The 6,695-nt window shown below is 40.1% G+C and overlaps 1 pseudogene across 1 annotated transcript; it reads left to right on the top strand.

The window, feature by feature from the left end:
• Positions 1-3,479: 3,479 nt before the first annotated feature.
• LOC306779636 (extracellular calcium-sensing receptor-like) lies at positions 3,480-6,372 on the top strand (annotated as a pseudogene). The gene is made up of 5 exons: positions 3,480-3,551; positions 4,787-5,016; positions 5,134-5,257; positions 5,379-5,851; positions 5,932-6,372. The product of its transcript is annotated as an extracellular calcium-sensing receptor-like (transcript).
• Positions 6,373-6,695: the final 323 nt, after the last annotated feature.

The raw sequence follows: 6,695 nt of genomic DNA, 5'->3' as shown, positions 1-6,695 counted from the left end.
TTTATCATTGTCATTATTATTAGTAGTAGTCGTAGTAGTATTGGTAGTAGTATTATTAGAAATAATTCATGAATTGCTATTGTTGACACATTGAAAGCACAATACTCAAAGGCATGAAGTAAAGCAATAAAACAAACACACATTAAGAGACAAATAGAAATATAAACATGAATGCAAACATAAATGCAAAATGAGATATACAAGAATGGTTGAAATGTACCAATATGTAAGGTAAGATATAAGAAACATATGTAAATGTGATAAAAGGATCATCAAAATTAAATTATGAAAGGATGACCAGAAAGAAAGCTCCGCTGGTCAAAACATTCAAATTCAGCCAGAGATTTTTGTGGTCCAGGTGCTGACACATGATAGTCATTTTTTTACATTACATTAAATCAGCAGCTTTTATCCAAAGCGACTTACAATTCTATCACATTTCTACACCGTAGGCACAACTACGAGAGCAATTTTTGGGGTTAAGTGTCTCGCTCAAGGACACATCGACATGCGACTAGCAGAGCCGGAGCCGGGGATCGAACTGCCGACCCTCTGATTGAAAGACGGCATTGCTCTCCACTTAGCCACAGTCGCCCACACATGGTGGTCCTTGACCAGTCTCCAGCTAGTTTTCTGAGTACCGGCCTGGTCCCTTCAACCCCTCACTCTAAATCTGCAGCCCTAGTCCAGCCTTCAGCATCGTCCCGAAGTATAGGGACTCCAGGCATTACTGACCCCAACAAAGAAACTGTGCCACTAGCAAAACCAATTCAAAATGGTTCTGTCGTGCAAGGTGGTTTGATTTATGACGTTTTGTAAACTCAACTTTTTACAAAGTTTTTTAAAACACAAAGTTTTGTTCAGGAAGTGATGAGTTGTTAAAATATTTACATTGTTTTCATCGGGTATAACTTTTAACAAACACACATAAAAGGATCATCAATGTATTTGAGCAAATGTAGAGTTAAAGGTTGAAACTGTAACAGTGAAGGTCTTTTTACAACACTATAAAAACAGGAAATGGAGATTCAGCCCAGCTAATGAAAATATCAAAGCATTTTGAATTTAAGTACACTAAAGCTGTGTCCAAATCCAGCGGCTGCATCTTCCGAAGGATGTAGCGTGAGAGGCAGGTTCCCCAGAGGACTTCTGAACCTGCTCTCCCAATAAGATGATAAAGCATCCAGATTTCCAAACTACCCAACTATAGTGTGCCTCATTGACTTAAATAAATACAAGGTATATTTACAAGCAGTTTTCCTCAAAGTGTTGTGTCCTCACTTGCTACCAAACTTCTGTGTTACTTTACATTACATGGCATACAAGCTTTCTTCAACCACAATTATTCTTTTAAAAAAAACATAATTATGATTGACTTTTATTTGCCCACAGTGAATCCAGACCTACCCACATGGGCACTTTTTCTGGGCCCTGGCTGTCTGATGTTTAAAGGTTTGTGGAGGAAAACCTGTTCAGATCATCACAACTCTGATGACCAGGTGCAGCACGACAATTATGTATCGTATCATATTATGTATTATGTCATACAGCCTAATTAAATAATTTGATATATTATCCAAATTGTAGGGTGAGGAACATCAGCCCAAATACTGTAAACCCCATTAAAATATAATGTTATCCAGCACACATTAGAGTAACATTTTTGTCAACAAAGCCGAAAACACTAAAATCTAATGTTGAACGCTTGCCAAGCCAAAGAATCCCAATTAATACAATTCATTTTATTTCACAGTCAAGAAAACCATCTTGTCAATAAGCACCTTTTGATTGATCTGAGAATCGAACTGCTGGATTGCGTTCGGCTGTGAGATGCAAGATCTTTATTTAACCTAAATATTCTATTATCTCCAATATAAAACTTGTAAGTGTAGCTGGAAGTAAATAATGATTACGCTGTAGTCTTGCTAATTACTGTCAGCTGCTTGTTTTGAAAGGGGTGAGATCACCTCCCATTAAAACTGAAAATTAATTAATTTTCAACAGAACACCTGGTGAGCTCTTGTTTCATAGCCTCAGGCCCAGATGTCATCAGTCTTGTTGGAAACACTTGCTTGTTTTTGCTTGCCCAGCTGGGCCCTTGTTCCCCCTCAATCCCCTGAGTAAAAGGTAAATTGGCAGGTTTAGGATGATGCCATGACACCACCTCCAAAATACACACAATAACAAGCTTAAGTGTTTCCCAGATGTGTTATGATTCATCGCTTTACCGGTTCACATCACACACACACTCCATATGGGGCCCGTCCCAAACATTTAATCAGGCTGTTTTTGTTTTCTAGCTATTCCAATAAAACATGTATGATACAAGTAGGCCTACCCGTTATTTTCTGGCGGATATTAATCCTGCTTTTATCTCCTGTATTTTTTACAAATTTGTTTTAATATCTCTACTTAAAACTTAATTAATAATAGCCTCAAGCTAACCTAAGCTAAGGTTAAATGATGTAGGTGCAAAAGATTTGAGAGTGACAATAAGAGCTAAATTCTGCATTTTGTAAAAGTTCTTATCTCGAATGTAAAACATCTGTGACAGTTATGAAACAAGGGAATTGGAGATTCTCGTTACAATAACTAAACCACAGTTTCTTGAGAGAACGGCCTTCATGTCCTGACAAACTTTAGTAAAAACCCCAAGCAGTTACATGAACCTTGAATGGTACAGCTTCATAATTCATTATGATAGTAGGTCATCCTTTAATGTCTGTTTTTACTATCAACATATTTAATTTGCTATATATACATATTTAATACTACCTGGGTATGCGGCTGACTGAATATGTGCAATAGTGTTTCTCCCACTCTTGCCAGTTCCCACTCGACCCATAGACTTTATATTGTGATGACATCATATATTTTTGAATTGCTTTTCTCGGCTCGAGGACAGTTTTGCAAATATAAGACCTTGTGTGCAGTTCGAGGTGTCCTGTCAAAACTTTTACAGAAGTTTCTTCTACATTGGGGATCTAGGTGGAAAATGCTTTTTGGGCTGCAGTTTTTTTTAAATTTGCAACACTGTGAGAGGCCACTGGGCAAAATTGGCAGAGTTTGCAACACATGGAAGTCCAAAAATGCAGGCTAACTTTACTGTCAAGTGACACGGTCAGTGACGATATGAACAGTAGGCTGTAGGAGGCTGTGGCTCAGCGGTAAAGCGGGTCGTCCTTAAATCACACAATCTAAATCTGTGATTCGATTCCCGGCTCCTCCAAACCATGTCGATGTGTCCTTGGGCAAGACACTTAAATTGCTGCTGTAGGCTGTGTGTCAATGTTGTGTGAAAGTTATTTAGTTCTGATGGAAAGGTGGCACCTTGCATGGTAGCCCCTGCCATTAGCACTCTGAGTGGTCGGAAGACTAGAAAAGCGATATACAAGTACAAGTCCACTCCATTTACCAAATCTCTATATTTGAAACAGACAATCACGGTTAAAGTTACATCTCCTCTCCACATACGTACAATGTCTGAGCCTCCGGGGGCTTTGCGTCAACTACGTCACTCAGAGGAGCTGTCAATCCTAGCAGTGAATGATGTCAGATTCCCTTTTTTGTAGCGTCAAAAAACTAATCAAAACCAAATTTGTCAGAAAGAACACAAACCAGCGTGATAAGAACTATGACAGAAACCAATTTTGGTATAATAAAAAGTACAATTTGTTTTGTTGGGCCTTTGCCCCATCTATCAAGAAGAGGGAGTCGAATGTTTTTCGACCACAGGTGTGCAGTAGTGAGTTCTTTATAGGCCGCCACAACAGTCACAGAAGCCCTTCTTTCTTTCATCTTCCATCCTGCTTCTTGTCGGTCTGTCTGTCTTCATTTCCTTCCAATCATTGTCTATGATAAATGGACTTACACATAGCACATTTCTAGTCTTCGGAACACTAAAGCACTGTACCCGAGATGTCAACAGGCCAGCATTCACCCATTCACACACATTCATATTCATGGCCAGTCAGGTTTAGATCAGGGGCATTTTGGGGTTCAGTGTCTTGTACAAGGACACACCAGCATGAGGACTGGTGAAGCCAGAGAATGAACTGACAATCTTCCGATTAGAAGACAACCCACTCTACCTCTGAGCCACAGCCTATGAACGAAAACATGTTCTGTTACAGTAGCTCAAAATTGATCAGAAATGACTACTGTGCTTTGCTCTTTGAAATTTATTTTGTTCTTCCTCCTCCTTTTACCCCTATTTTTACAGTACTGTACCCTGCACCAGTATGCCATTGTTCATGCACTTAAGGCAATAAGAAGCTGTGTGGAAGGAAACGGGCCATTTCCTCAGCAGGCCTGTCCAGATGCAGACAATATACAGCCATGGCAGGTACAGTCCCACATGTTCTCTAATTCACTCCAGATAAACAATGCAAGGCAAGGCAAGTTTATTTGTATAGCACATTTCAACAACAACAAAGTGCTTCACATGAAACCATTAAAAGCATCAAAACATAAGGCAAAAGGAGATTTAAAAACAATTAAGAACATTCATTAAAACATTAAAAAACAGTGTAAGAAATAAAATGCAGTCGTAAAATGCAGAAATGCAGGAAATTGATTAATATATGAATTGAATGTGGTTCAATTAAAGGCAGCAGCAAACAGAAAAGTCTTCAATCTTGATTTAAATGAGCTGAGGGTCTCAGCAGACCTGCAGCTTTCTGGGAATTTGTTCCAGATATGTGGACCAGTGAAACAAAAGTTACAGTGATGTCAAAATATTATTTATATATTGTTAAACAAAGTTATATGCACTTTATTCCCATAGTTACTTCATTACATTAAAATGTGGAATACTTGAACTCCTTTGGCGATGACATCAAGTTTGATGAGAATGCTGACCCTGCAGCCATGTATGACCTGGTGAACTGGCAGCTGAGACCAGATGGAGAAATGGAGTTTGTCACTATTGGCAAATTTGATGAGATGATCACAGGTGGAAAGCAAAAACTCCAGATCCAGGAACATATGATTGTATGGAATGGCAACCAAAGCAAAGTAAGTATCTCTATAGAATAAAATAATGTTATTTTTGTAATTATTTCGTTCAATAATGTGTTTTTATGAGGTGACTGTGTTGTGATCAGTGTAGTGTATGTTCCCACGTTTGCCTAGATTCCCCTGTCAGTATGCAGCAGCATTTGTCCCCCAGGTACCCGGAAGGCAATCAGACCAAACTTCCCTATCTGCTGCTTTGATTGTGTGATTTGCACAGCTGGCGAGATTAGCAATCAAACTGGTAAGGAAAGGCTACTTCTTTACATTGTGTTGGAGAATTTAACCTACAGTTGCAGTCTTAAAAAAACGTAAATTGGCAAAGCCACAATATAACAGCTAAAGTCTTCTTTTCTTTCCTCTAGATGCCATAGAGTGTGTGCGTTGCCTGCCAGAGTTCTGGTCCAATACTGAGAGGACAGCCTGTATCCCCAAAGAGGTGGAGTTCCTCTCCTATACCAGCACCATTGGCATCACCGTGTTGGCTATTTCCCTCATTGGCTCCTTCTGCACGAGTGTTGTGACCTTCATATTCTCTCGTCACAGAGCCACCCCCATTGTCAAGGCTAACAACTCTGAGCTGAGCTTCTTGCTGCTCTTCTCCTTGGCTCTGTGTTTCCTGTGTTCTCTGACCTTCATAGGCCGGCCCACTGAGTGGTCCTGCATGCTGCAACACACAGCATTCGGCATCACCTTTGTCCTCTGTATCTCTTGTGTTCTGGGGAAAACTATAGTGGTGTTAATGGCCTTCAAGGCTACACTGCCAGGCAGGAATGTAATTAAATGGTTTGGGCCTGCCCAGCAAAAGGCAATCATTACCTTATGTACACTGGTCCAGGTAAGGATTTCTGACTCATTATGCATCTTGATTAGGCCATTTTCTCAAATTTCTGAATAAGACACTTTTTTTTTATGCAGGCAATAATCTGCACAGTTTGGCTGGTTGTTGCTCCCCCCACTCCACGCCAGCTAATGCAACGTAAGAGCAACCTTGTCATTCTCTTGTGTGACGAAGGTTCGCATGTAGCATTCGCTCTTGTCCTGGGTTACATTGGCCTGCTGGCCTGCCTCTGCCTTGTCTTGGCCTTCCTGGCAAGGAAACTACCGGACAACTTCAACGAGGCCAGACTCATCACCTTCAGCATGCTCATTTTTTGTGCAGTGTGGATAGCCTTTGTTCCTGCTTACATCAGCTCTCCCGGGAAGTACTCCACGGCCACGGAGGTGTTTGCTATCTTGGCCTCCAGTTATGGACTGTTGGGTTGCATCTTTGCACCAAAGTGCTACATAATCCTTCTAAGGCCAGAAAAGAACACATGGAAATGCCTGATGTCAAAAGCTGCCACTAACAAATGTTAGGAGATCATCCTTATTCCATGCACATTTCATGTACTTCTTTTACTCGCTTTTTCCCTGATGAATAAAATATTTGTATATGGAGACAAAGTTCATAAGCATCTAGTCCTCGAATATGAACAGTTGCGTTCTACCACTAGATGGTAGTAGTGTGTTGTTAATGCCGCCTTCTGTTATTCTTCGTGGCCCACTTTTATCCTTGCCAATAACTTTCACCACCGGTCTTTGTACATTTTCCTGTGTATCACTGTTGCTCCTATTATGTAAATTATTAAAGATCTTCCTTAACTTTATGAATTAATTTGGTCAGTGATGTAGAAATAAAA

Source organism: Melanostigma gelatinosum (assembly GCF_949748355.1).
Source record: "Melanostigma gelatinosum genome assembly, chromosome: 7".
NCBI classification, from domain to species: Eukaryota; Metazoa; Chordata; class Actinopteri; order Perciformes; family Zoarcidae; genus Melanostigma; species Melanostigma gelatinosum.
The sequence above is the reverse complement of the archived record's forward strand: the minus strand, read 5'-3'. Positions and strand labels throughout refer to the sequence as shown.